This window comes from Oncorhynchus kisutch, linkage group LG15, assembly GCF_002021735.2.
Source record: "Oncorhynchus kisutch isolate 150728-3 linkage group LG15, Okis_V2, whole genome shotgun sequence".
Classification (NCBI taxonomy): Eukaryota; Metazoa; Chordata; class Actinopteri; order Salmoniformes; family Salmonidae; genus Oncorhynchus; species Oncorhynchus kisutch.
Window position 1 is genome coordinate 69,132,931 of NC_034188.2, and position 14,665 is coordinate 69,147,595.

Sequence of the window (14,665 nt, forward strand, 5' to 3'; positions counted from 1 at the left end):
TTGTTCATAAATCAGACCATCCGGCGAGGAGCCAGGCAGCCGCACAGGCCTATCGTTCCAGGAGCAATTAGCATACCGGTACGCTAATAGGACTGTGTGTGGAACTCTTCAGAGTAATTACAGTGTCGACTCACAGAAGGGTTCTGAGGGTTGGATACAACAGCTCATGGATTACAGCGAAGAGAGGAACAAAATCAATTTGCAGCAGGAGTATAGTTGTGAAGTAAATGAGGCTATCAAATAAAGTGCTGCTGTTGAGTGAATCACTTCCATGAAAATAAACATTTTGAGAAGAGAAACAAGAGAAATATGACTGTCAGTCAATCGCTCAATGTCTTGGCTGTTCCAAGCCCTGCAAATGGCCCAAGTGAACATACATGATTTAACAACAGCGATTCCAACAATATGACTGGAATTTAAACACCGCAGAGATCCTCAAAGCTAATTTGGGACAAATCCTTTGAGTGAGACATTAACTCAATGCAAATGATATGAAGAAACTCAATTAACATTTAACCAAGTGGTAAAACCAAACAACACAAACAGCTGCACCTCTGGGCACATGAAAATAAGTCCTCATTAGGCAGATGGAAATTATTAAAATGAGTTAATATGAAGTTGTCCCCCAGTGCAAGGCTTCATGGGTGAAAAAAAGCAGAGTTTAGTATATTTGCTCATAGCCCAAAAAACATTTTAAAAAACAAGATTAAATTGGAGAGAGAAAATATAACTCTACATGCAGAAAAATTATGAAAACCTCTAAGAGCATAAAGGTAGAATGCTTTGCTTTGTTTAACATGGGAGAAGAAATGCCAAAAGCTATAGAAGTCTCATCAAGTTCTAAAGGGACCGCCTTGATCTGCTTAAAAACAAATCCTGTCCCTAAAATCTAATGCTCATGCAATCTTTAAATAACATAAGACTTATTACATTCCACCAAATTACTACTGTATCCTGACCCTCTCAACTCAACACCCAAGCCTTTGGGTAGGCTAGATAGCTTCATTGATTCAATCCATTTGACCTAGACAACAGTTTATCTAATCCCGGAATCATTATAGAATTAAAAATATGTCAGGGATAAGAGGCTTGGAATGGATGGGGGAAATGTTCCTCTCTGGGAATGCCTAGTCCTATTTTCTTCTGTCCTTTATGATCTTTTAATAAAGTCATATTTTTCATTTTAACAGCTTTGGGTGTCTGACCACATGGCTGTTCCTGGGAACTCTACAGCCATCCCCAATCTCCTACTACACCCTTTGCCCTGGCAGTACCTTGACCTCGCTAAGGAAAGTAAATTGATATGGCAAGAGCTACCCTTCATCATAATAATATCTGAGATCCATTTCCCGTCATTTCCAGGATAAATACAGTGACTCCATTCTTTGATTTGTTCCTGGTCCTGCCTGCATGCATGATATTGATTTAGAGTTTTTGCCATGCAGCTTATGGCTTTGTCCGCTCATCATGTAAAACACAATAGCGAAAAGCAGTAAATCTCCAATGTACACTTCCTCCTGCACAATAATGTGCTTGCATCATCTCCATTGTTCAGGTTGCAGGCCTTGAGTGTTCTGCCATAAAAGCACAGATAGCCCATGTGATACTATTAGATACACATGCTGGGTCGTGTAATAAACATGTGATTTATGGAACACTCCCATCATCCCTCCATTCCAAATCCATATCCAGTGCTATAATTGTACGTAAGGCATTTTTATTGCACTTGCTGTGCAGATTGATGTTCAGAATTTATTTACTTGTGTTCATTGATGTTCAGAGTTAAAAAAAAAAAAGAAGCACCAAACCACGGCATATCCTTGGCACATCTTGCAAGTCCAGTTGAGTCGCTGTCACTTTGGAAAAAAAAGAGTTAGGATATGCAAATCTGATGCCTTTCTATAAACCATGGCAGCACTTTTACTCAGTTTACTATGGGACTTCCACATAACTGTTCCCAGTCCACTACATGTGGTGTTTACAGCATGGGTAGTAGGGACCGGCAGACCACCCAACATTAATAGGCTTACATGTCCTACTGTTCTACTTCCCATAGCCATTATGGGTTAATGTATGAAATGGTTGCCAGAGGGAAGAGTTTTGTCCCCCACATCTAGGAATACAAGCCAGATAACATAAAATTAATATTTCATAGTGCTGCATCGCCTGTCAGACAAATTTGTGTGGACATCCCGTCAATAAATGGCTGAAAGATTGATGAAATTTTATGTCCCCAGGCCGAGCATGAACCAGCTTGTGGGGGTGTTGATACAGAGGCTATTTTTGGAGGATTCCTAGTTCTCTCCTCAGAGCTTCTAGCGGCCTGGCAAACTGACTGATGCATCGGTGCTGGCATCACAGTGGTCTGGTAAATGAAAAGCAATGTCACAATAACTTCCCATCTTTGTGCCGGTCCAAATACAATCACTGGCTCCTCATTGCTATGTAATTGACATGGAGTACTCAGTGAATAAACCATAGTATCTCGCAATTCAATTTAGAACTCTAATTTGTGAAGGAAATCACCAATACATGCATTGACTAGGAAACATTTTTCCTCAGAAAATGTGTTTAACTTCCACTTAGGTTAACACAATGAAGTCAATGTTCTGTACATTCAATTTCCATAATGATAGATTTCACACAGCAAGTCAATATATTTCACTCTTGAAAATACAATATTATAAATGTGGTGTAAGAAGAATTAGCTTTGATTATCAAGGAAATTGTGTGTGCCACTGTGCCTCAATTATGGCTGGCTGTTTTTTGTTTATCTATGACAGATTGAAGGATTAAAGAGATATTATTGCATCTGCCTCAAAGCAACAGTTCCTCTGTTGTACCTCAAAACAAATTCTGGACGAGTACTAAATGATTAAAAGCTAATTAATATCTCCCATCATGTTTCATTCCACCCTTCATTTGGCATCTATTCCCTTGTTTAAATTGCTTCCAATTCTTAGCATGAATGCATAAAACACCAATTATTGTGACTACATTAGGCACTGCAGTGAACAATGAAGGCGGAAAGAAAACAAACAAACCAAAAATAGCAGAAACAATCATCATGTTGGTTTTGACAATGATAGATCCAGCAGTATCTCACAGATTTGACATGGTCCCATCATGCTGAATCTGTCAAAATGGCTCTTGAACTTTATCTCTAGAGTTTAAAACACACAGCCCAAAAGGAGCTCCTACTCCTGCATGGGTTTGAAGTAATGTGGTTTATCCCGACAGTGAAGATTAAGAGGTAGAGCTTGGGGTGAGGAGAAAAAAACTAGAGAGGTCTCCTGAGAGCTCACTGAGTTTCTGAAGGTTAGCTCTGCAATTTTAGGCCGATAAGGCCGGTAGTCAATTCAATTATTCCATAAAGCCTCCACCAGCAATACATTTACCAACAAGATTGAGAGTTATTTGACCTTCTTTCGCACTCCATAAATGACCTGGCTATACAAATAGCTTCTCGATTAAATTACATGTCTAAATGCAGTCTTATTTCACTCCTGAAATTCCATCACTGACTTTTTGGAGGTGGCAATTTGGCAACCAAGGCTGAACCAGGGTTTTTAAGCATGCTGTAATGTATGTGCATCATATACGGTAGACATGGTCCATCGTTGTCTTTACCATGTATGTTCACCCTTTGGATAGATATTTGATATTGTCAACCAGTTGAATCTGTCAGGTTTGTAACATGGAAATAAAATATTTTAATCACGGCACGTGCCAGTTGGCTGTACACTCCAAAGGTTACTCTAGTGGTTTGATGGGAATTCCTCAGTGGCGTTGTTTAAACATCTGACATTTGATTGTAATATGTACCAACTAATTTAATCTCTAGGTGGTCATCAGAGAAATTACATTGTGGGTTTGGTTACCAATAAACAAATCAGCCGATTTCAGTCCAACAGATCCACTGGCAGAACAAATATCTGCATTATGAGTCAGTGTTAGCAAACCGTACCCCTGATCAACTCATTATCATATTGATGATGCCTTCAAAGGAAAACTGGTTGATTGTTAATGGGGATTTATATATTTAAATGAATGATTAGAATATTCCACCCTGAAACCATATGATTGCATGAAATTGATTAGAATCATGAGATTATTCTTATGATGCGTGTAGTTTTAGTCAGTAGAATTATATATCCGTGAGTGTAGTTTTTAGGCAGAATTAGGGTATAACAATATATCTGTACAATATGTCTATTATAGTATCTTAAAAACAGACTGTCTGTGCAAGAGTCGGTGCCGACCTTGGCTGGGGGCCACAGAGTACTTCCCAGAGTCTCCCTATCTTGAGGGAGGACGGGGAGTGATTCTCACGGCCTCCCCTAATCTTTGTCGGCTGGGTAGCAGGACAGTATGAGCGTAGGATACCTACTGTTTGTGTGGAAGTATGTACGCAGCTATAAAAAGGATGTCTTTGTGTTTTTGACTTTAGAAGGTTCTCTGGATAAATTGTACTAGCCTTTTGCATAAGCTGAGTCTTTGACTAATTATTATTATACCCATGGTCTTACAAACCTCGGGGACTGGTCAGAGCTATTGATTGTTAGTTATTATCATTGGGATTGAACATTCTCGTGACAGGGATTTGACATTTTTTGTATTTTTTTTCTACTCAGAGGACATTCAGATCTGAAGCCCTCACTTCCTGAATGCAATGTTGTCTTAGCTATGATATTGACTGGTTATGAGGCAATCTTGTGCTTAAACTGCTGAAATGTGGGACACCACACTGTTGATTATGCGAGGAAAAAAGCATTTAGAAAATTTTAATATATTTTGACAGAGCTCATTATCTTCTCCAAAGGTGTTGAGGCTTCAAAAGCAGCGGGAGTCGAGGAGAGGGATCTTCAGAGCCGCTGTGAGATGTGAGATGAGATGCGCTTGATACTGCATATCCATCTCTTATTAATTATTCCTGCAAGAACGTCGTTATCGCCTCCATCTTCCGTCTATAATGTACTCTCCATATGGCCTCTTTGGCAGAGGGTATTATTTTGTGTCTCAACAGGTGGTCTTGGTGAGAGTGGGTGAGGATTTGCAGAGCTTGACAAATGTGCTTACGCTTCAATTTCTTAAAACCGTGAAGAGGAAGAGGGAAGCTACGTAAAAAAATGAACTGCTGCCCCCTTGATTAATTTTATTACGACCTGCACTCCTTCCCATGCTCTTAATTATTTATGTTCATTTAAGTAATCAAACTCCTCCTGGGACCAAAGGGGGGTCCTCAGACGTAAGTGATGTGGGGCTGGAGCGCTTGTCGCCTATAGCCGCAGTTGGTGGCATGGTGCTGATGCCAAGCTCTTCTACTCAGCACTGCAGTAGCCTAGTACTATGGCAACAGGCAGGCTGACACCCTTCTGCATACACTAGTTCTAAGCAGTCAGAGTCACAGTCTGGAAACAGTCACAGCATATCAGGGTGGCAGCATGTAGTAGTAAAATTTAGATAACAAACATGGTGCAATATTTAAAAAATAATGTGCTTGGAGGCCTGCCTCAGCATCTTCCGCTATCCTTCCTTGGAGGCCTTGAAATGGGCTGATACAATGTCACAGGAACTAACTGTGTGTGTGTGTGTGTGTGTGTGTGTGGTGGGTTTGTGTGTGTGTCCTGTTCACTCAATCAAATACTGTAGGTAAGAAACGCAGTACCCTACTGGTGGACGAAGTACCCAATTATCATTAAAAGTAAAAGATACCTTCAAAGAAAACGACTGATGTAAAAGTCACCCAGTAAAATTCTACTTGAGTAAAAGTCTAAAAGTATTTGGTTTTAAATATGCTTAAGTGTCAAAAGGTACAGTTGAAGTCGGAAGTTTACATATACCTTAGCCAAATACATTTAAACTCAGTTTTTCACAATTCCTCACATTTCATCCAAGTAAAGATTCCCTGTCTTAGGTCAGTTAAGATCCCCACTTTATTTTAAGAATGTGAAATGTCAGACTAATAGTAGAGAGAATTATTTCTTTCAGCTTTTATTTCTTTCATCACATTCCCAGTGGGTCATACATTTTTACATACACTCAATTAGTATTTGGTAGCATTGCCTTCGAATTGTTTAACTTGGGTCAAACATTTCAGGTGGCCTTCCACAAGCTTCCAACAAAAAGTTGGGTCCATTTTGTCCCATTCCTCCTGACAGAGCAGGTGAAACTGAGTCAGGTTTGTAGGCCTCCTTGCTCGCACACGCCTTTTCAGATCTGTCCACAAATTTTCTATTGGATTGAGGTCAGAGCTTTATGATGGCCACTCCAATACCTGGACTTTGTTGCCCTTAAGCCATTTTGCCACAACTTTGGAATTATGCTTGGGATCATTGTCCATTTGGAAGACCCATTTTTCGACCAAGCTTTAACTTCCTGACTGATGTCTTGAGATGTTGCTTCAATATATCCACATAATTTTCCTGCCTCGTGATGCCATCTATTTTATGAAGTGCACCAGTCCCTCCTGTAGCAAAGTACCCCCACAACATGATGTTGCCACCCCCGTGCTTCACGGTTGACATGGTGTTCTTCGGCTTGCAAGCTTCTCCCTTTTCCTACAAACATAACGATAGTCATTATGGCCAAACAGTTATATTATTGTTTCATCAGACCAGAGAACATTTCTCCAAAAAGTACAATCTTTGTCCCCATGTGCAGTTGCAAACCGTAGTCTGGCTTTTTTATGGCGGTTTTGGAGCAGAGCAGTGGCTTCATCCATGCTGAGCGGCCTTTCAGGTTGTGTCGATATAGGACTCATTTTACTGTGGATATAGATACTTTTGTACCCGTTTCCTCCAGCATTTTCACAAGGTCCTTTGCTGTTGTTCTGGGATTGATTTGCACTTTTCACACCAAAGTATGTTCATCTCTAGGAGACAGAACGGCATCTCCTTCCTGAGCAGTATGATGGGTGCGTGGTCCCATGGTGTCCATACTTGCGTACTATTGTTTGTACAGATTAACGTGGTTCTTTCAGGCATTTGGAAATTGCTCCCAATGATGAACCATACTTGTGGAGATCTACAATTTTTTGTCTGAGGTCTTGGCTGATTTCTTTTGATTTTCCCATGATGTCAAGCAAAGAGGCACTGCGTTTGAAGGTAGGCCTTGAAATACATCCACAGGTACACCTCCAATTGACTCAAATGATATCAATTAGCATATCAGAAGCTTCTAAAGTTATGACATCATTTTCTGGACTTTTCCAAGCTGTTTAAAGGCACAGTCAACCTAGTGTATGTAAACTTCTGACCCCCTGGAATTGTGATGCATTGAGTTAGTTATAAGTGAAATAATCTGTCTGTAAACAATTGTTGGAAAAATGAACTTATGTCATGCACAAAGTAGATGTCCTAACCGACTTGCAAAAACTATAGTTTGTTAACAAGACATTTGTGGAGTGGTTTAAAAAATGAGTTTTAGTGACTCCAACCTAAGTGTATGCAAACTTCCGACTTCACCTGTGAATGTAAAAGTATAAACGAAATTCCTTATATTAAGCTATTCAGACAGGAAGTTCTAGCCAGGGCCACACTCCAACACTCAGACATAATTTACAAACGAAGCAAGTGTGGTTAGTGAGCCCACCAGATCAGTGGCAATAGGGATTACCGGGGATGTTCTCTTGATAAGTGCATAAATTGGACCATCTTCTTGTCTTGCTAAGAATTCAAAATGTAAAGAGGACTTTTGGGTGTCAGGGAAAATGTATGGAGTGAAAAGTACATTATTTTCTTTCCGAATGTAGTGAAGTAAAAGTAAAAGTTGCCAAAAATATTAAAAGCAAAGTAAAATACAGATTCCCAAAAACCTGCTTAAGTAGTATTTTAAAGAATTATTACACCACTGCAGTACACACAGCACTTATATCCATATGTACACAAAATCACCCTCCGTAAATACAGTCTATTACTGAATAATTTCTGACATTTGAATGAAGTGTACCAAAAGTGCAAGGCTCTGCCACTCTATTGAATTAAGTATGATTGATCCACACCCTCTCGGTGCCATCTAAAACCATTCAAAACCATCTCAGACTAGACTGGCCAGTCAGAGTGCAGGAGATGTCAAATAAAGCAGTGAAAGGGGGAGCTGAGCGCATTGAACGGGAAGCCTCTTGATGATGTCATGCTCCACCTGAGGGATGGCCTAATTAAAGTGTCATCCGACAAATTCTCATGTTCATTTAATGATCTCAAATCACTTCATTCCACATGAAATATGAATATTAATGAATGAAAGGATGGATAAATTGAGCCAGAGGCGAGGGCCAAGGCATGAGACCAGCCACCAGTGTATCGCCACAGCAACAGTTGCTTCCTTCCAGGATGGGGGGACTAATGTGGAGGAACAAAACCCATACGTGATTTCACCACAGGCTAGTCGCCTAGTTTTTGGGCTGGCCTGGTCGTTGCATCTCACTTTTTTGAATGCTCATTCACTCCCATCTTGCCCCGGAGCGATATTCCCCTTTGGTCAAGTTATTCACTTCAATCAAAAATAATGCAAGCTCCAAGATATGGGGGCAGAGACAGAAACCAAAGTGGCCAGTGATAATCATGCTAAGTGTGTAACATTTTGACATTTCAGTTCTCTTACAATAAATGCAATGCCAACATTACAATCTTTCAATACACTTAAGTGTCTCCTTAATTATTAAAAAGTGCTTGTTATATGCTGTGTTTACTAGATTAAGATGAGAGATACAGCTCGGGTCAACATGTAAATGTATCTTACCAAAGCGAGACAGGAGATGAGGCATATACTGTAACTGTGGGTGTTCACTAAGTGAACACATCTTGCATGCAACAAGTATTTATATTTACATAGTTAAATATGCCATGATGTCACTCTGAGAATAATTAGCTGAACAGTTTCCAATTTCCGAAGCTACTTGTATGACACAATGTAGCATCCTTTTTCAAACATTGACACAATGTTGTAGTTCCAATATATTCAATCCCTATCTGCACTGCATTATTGGTCAGTTCCACTATCTATCGCTGTGTTTTGTACGAATGAGATCGTCTACAAAATAGAATAGAATCCAGGTACACTCAGGCCAGACTCAAAAGTGCATATTTCTCTTTCCACTAAGATAGTTTTTTCTTTCTCTTTTTTTGCTTTTACAAAAGCTCAACAGTAGGATATGCCCTTGTTACATACAGCAAGCAAATCAAACCAGTGTGTTCTACATAGGGATGCAGTCGATCATCAGAACAACACTGCCATCTGCTGCCACTCGAGAGAAATCAATGGGTTAACTCCCTCCTGTTACAAAATAATACTATTCCACTTGAATAGAGCAATCCCAATTGGTGTTTCATATTATGAATCTGAAATATGACAAGATTTAGGTTTCATCCAAAATACCATGGAGAAAGTCTACTAAGCAGATGTATTCGTGAAATAAAAAAGGCTCAGAGCAAACTTTGTTTTCTTTCAGCATCTCTTCGTTTTTTTCTTACTCAAAACGATTTTTTTTTTCTTCCCCACTTTACTCCATTTCATGCCTATTTTCATCTGTTTCTGCTTTAAGTCCAATAGTTCTGTGGAACTGCTGTTCCTTAGTGCGCTCCTGAATTCCATCCAATGCTATAAAAAGGGAAAAGGCATCAGGGAGCTATATGGGTTAATAACTATTCTGGGTCAAAAAATAGATTCATGTGCCTTAGTCATCAGAGTGCATTGCTGCACAGGTGTGGTTTTATGGTATAGATTTATTGTTGTCAGCTGTCAAAAATGTGCTGCATTTGAAATCATAAATATTTAATGTGAAAGTGCCGATACATCAAGTGTTAACTACCCTATACTGTACACGACACGTGATGCCCATAACAAACTGGGCTGTAAAAAGAATTGATGATTTTAGTGTTAAACTATAGATTTTATTGTCACATTATGAATGATAGCCATAAATCCTGTGAAAATGACATAAATAAATCATACAGATTACATGACATGTTTATTTGATTCACTAATTCCTAGAACATAGAACATTTACTGTACAGCACATTTCACGAACACTCTCTGCCTAGTTAAATAGACCTAATAGTGGGTATCCTGTAAATAATTCTGCCTCATGGACCATGAAAGCAGGAAAAAGAACAGCCTTCAAAAGAGTCCCTCTTATCTTTACAGTGTGGTCCTCATGCACAGCCTCAATCACAATCTCTATGGGATTTCTCCAAGCATGGGGGAAATCATTAGACTTTTAATCAATCTAATTAATATAGCAGCCACACACAGTTCAAGTGCCATCTGATTAGAGTGGAAGTCAAGCTTTTCACACGGCCCATTTGACCTCAATGCTATAATGATGTTGTCATCACCACAAGGCCAGGGGCATACCTCATAGGGTGCTTGAGTCAGTGATCCGATCGCATGCACCGGACTGTGGCATGTACTTGTACAGGAAATTCTTATCAGCATGCACATCGACTTCCAGGGGCATGAGGAGACCTATACACACAGTTGGAGGAGGGCAGACTATTACAGCTTGTCTGAATCATCACCTTCTCTACACTATAGAGCTGTTAGTAAGGATAGGCTACTTGCTGCAGGAAATGTCAGAGAACCCCAGAAGAAGTTATGCAATGTGTTCTCATGGCAATTCGTAATATTCTATATGTAAACCATTAATTCTTAATTTAGTATTTTATTTATTTAACCTTTATTTAACCTGGCAAGTCAGTTAAAACCTCTCTAGGGTACGTGGGACGCTAGTGTCCCACCTGGCCAACATCTAGTGAAATTGCAGAGCACCAAATTCAAAAACAGAAATACTCAAAATAAAAATTCATAAAACATACAAGTGTTATACATCGGTTTAAAGATGAACTTCTTGTTAATCCAACCGCTGTGTCAGATTTCAAAAAGGCTTTACGGCGAAAGCATACCATGCGATTATCTGAGGACAGCGCACTCAAATCATTACAAACAGTTACCAGCCAAGTAGAGGAGTTACAAAAGTTAGAAATAGCGATGAAATGAATCACTTACCTTTGATCTTCATATGTTTGCACTCACAAGACTCCCAGTTACACAATAAATGTTTGTTTTGTTCGATAAAGTCCCTCTTTATATCCAAAAACCTACGCTTTGTTGGCGTATTTTGTTCAGTAATCCACAGGGTCAAAGGCCGTCACAACAGGCAGATGAAAAATCCCCAAAGTATCAGTAAAGTTCATAGAACCATGTCAAACGATGTTTATAATCAATCCTCAGGTTGTTTTTAGTCATAATAATAATATTTCAACCGGAAAATAGCTCCGTCAATATAAAAGAAAAACAAGAAAGGCACGCTCTAGGTCGCGCGCACCAAACAGGTCTGGGGATTTTCAACTATCCACTCAGAGTGGTCTTACTCCCTAATTTTTTCTGAATACAAGCCTGAAACAATTTCTAAAGACTGTTGACATCTAGTGGAAGCCATAGGAAGTGCAATCTAAGTCCTAAGTCATTGGATACTGTATAAGAAGTCAATGGAAAACTACAAACAGGTTTTCGCCTGTTATACTCACAGACATTAGTGTGAGTGTTTTCTATCCGAATCAACCAATTATATGCATATCCAACTTCTGGGCCTGAGTAACAGGCAGTTTACTTTGGGAACGCTTTTCATCGGGAGGTGAAAATATTGCCCCCTACCATAGAGAGGTTTTAAGAACAAATTCTTATTTTAAATGACGGCCTACCCCGACCAAACCCTAACAGCGCTGGGTCAATTGTGCACCGCCTTATGGGTCTCCCAATCACGGCCTGTTGTGATATAGCCTGGAATCAAACTTTTTTTTTTCTGAAAAAGTTGGTCTGTAGTGTCACCTCATACACTGAGATGCAGTGCCTAAGACCGCTGCGCCACTCGGGAGCCAAAAATGATGATGATAAGTATGATATGTTACGTTAATATGCTTAATAGAATAGCGGTCTCACAATGTCATATAAATTAGAGGACGTATATTATCATATGTCTTAACCGGTCGTACAATAGCATAGAAGTTTGATTATTTTAATGAATCTTGGATTTGTATAGTATTTTACATCTTTCACTTGACCAGGTTCCTTGTTGCTTTACCACAAAGAGCAATTAGGGGGAGAATTTAGGTTGGTGGTTAGGTGAACTAACAAAAAAGGATAGGACAATTTATGTGCAAGGTTAGGGAAACTAAAATGAGTTAGATTAGGTGAATTGACATAGCAGGTTAGGTGAATTGGGTTAAGTTTAGAAGAAGGGTTAGCTAAAATGCTACAGTTGTATTCACTGTGTATTTATTCATCATGTTGCCATTTCTATTTTTTTACTTAATTTTGTATCTTTATCTTAACGCTGCATTGTTGGAAAATGATCTGGAAGTAAGCATTTAACTGTTAGTCTACACCTTTTGTTTACGATGCATGTGACAAATAAAATTTGATTTGATTCCCCCGATGCGACACAAACATGAAACCCTTAGATTGCTCGACGGTCACAGATTACGTCCAACCATCCTCCCCGACCAACTTCCCTACTTTTGTTTCTCTCTCTCTCAACTAGACCATTAGTAGGTGTCTTACATTTTGGAGCAGTCAAGCTGTCATAAAGTATATTTTGTATGACTCTGAGGCCAGGCTGAGTTATCACCAGGGGATTGGGTTCACACCTTGCCCACGGCACATCGGACAGCTGGGGAAAGTAGTCCTACTTTGCCACAGCATCAATTAATCAATCAATCAAATGTATTTATAAAGCCCTTTTAACATCAGCAGATGTCACAAAGCGCTTATACAGAAACCCAGCCTAAATCCCCAAAGAGCAAGCAATGCAGATGTGGAAGCTCGGTGGCAAGGAAAAACTCCCTGGAAAGGAATAAACCTAGTAAGAAACCTAGAGAGGAATCAGGCTCTGAGGGGTGGCCAGTCCTCTTCTGGCTGTGCCGGTGGAGATAAGAGCACATGGCCATTACGGCTAGATCATTCTTCAAGCTGTTCAAACATTCATAGATGACCAGCAGGGTGAAATAATAATCACAGTGGTTATAAAGGGTGCAACAGGTCAACAGTGTTGCCAACTTAGCGACTTTGTCATATATTTAACGAGTATTCAGACCCCTCCAGCAACACATTTTCAAAAAAATTGACTAGCGACAAATCTAGCGACTTTTTCTGGTGTTATTGGAGACTTTTGGAGACTCTGACGTGAAAGCACTTATCGTGCTTACTCTTCTCAACGAGCAGCGAGTTCTGCCGTGGGCCCCATCCGTCTAAAAGCACTCACAGGCGGCCCAGTCCCCCAGCTACAGTCAGAGCAGGAGATGTTCACCCCTCCGCGTCCAGACTGCAAATGAATCGTGCATGCGGTAAGCCGTCACTGGCTGATCCCGCCCTGGCTTACATTCAGGGTGGGATGTAGATGTAAAATGTTCTTTGTCTAAAATAAATAAAATCACTACATAAATAAATCACTACACAAAAATAAATCACTGCATTTGACTCACATAGCCTCAGTCACTTACTCACCTTGTCCACTGTGTGTGTGCCTCTCTTGTGACATAAGCTAAACATCTAGCTGGCTAGCTCATCATGTCTCAGTCTAAACTGTACACTCAAAAATACAGAATCAAATCAAATGTATTTATATAGCCCTTCGTACATCAGCTGATATCTCAAAGTGCTGTACAGAAACCCAGCCTAAAACCCCAAACAGCAAGCAATGCAGGTGTAGAAGCTCGGTGGCAAGGAAAAACTCCCTGGAAAGGAATAAACCTAGTAAGAAACCTAGAGAGGAATCAGGCTCTGAGGGGTGGCCAGTCCTCTTCTGGCTGTGCCGGTGGAGATAAGAGCACATGGCCATTACGGCTAGATCATTCTTCAAGCTGTTCAAACATTCATAGATGACCAGCAGGGTGAAATAATAATCACAGTGGTTATAAAGGGTGCAACAGGTCAACAGTGTTGCCAACTTAGCGACTTTGTCATATAGTTAACGAGTATTCAGACCCCTCCAGCAACACATTTTCAAAAAAATTGACTAGCGACAAATCTAGCGACTTTTTCTGGTGTTATTGGAGACTTTTGGAGACTCTGACGTGAAAGCACTTATCGTGCTTACTCTTCTCAACGAGCAGCGAGTTCTGCCGTGGGCCCCATCCGTCTAAAAGCACTCACAGGCGGCCCAGTCCCCCAGCTACAGTCAGAGCAGGAGATGTTCACCCCTCCGCGTCCAGACTGCAAATGAATCGTGCATGCGGGAAGCCGCCACTGGCTGATCCCGCCCTGGCTTACATTCAGGGTGGGATGTAGATGTAAAATGTTCTTTGTCTAAAATAAATAAAATCACTACATAAATAAATCACTACACAAAAATAAATCACTGCATTTGACTCACATAGCCTAAGTCACTTACTCACCTTGTCCACTGTGTGTGTGCCTCTCTTGTGACATAAGCTAAACATCTAGCTGGCTAGCTCATCATGTCTCAGTCTAAACTGTACACTCAAAAATACAGAATCAAATCAAATGTATTTATATAGCCCTTCGTACATCAGCTGATATCTCAAAGTGCTGTACAGAAACCCAGCCTAAAACCCCAAACAGCAAGCAATGCAGGTGTAGAAGCACGGTGGCTAGGAAAAACTCCCTAGAAAGGCAAAAACCTAGGAAGAAACCTAGAGAGGAACCA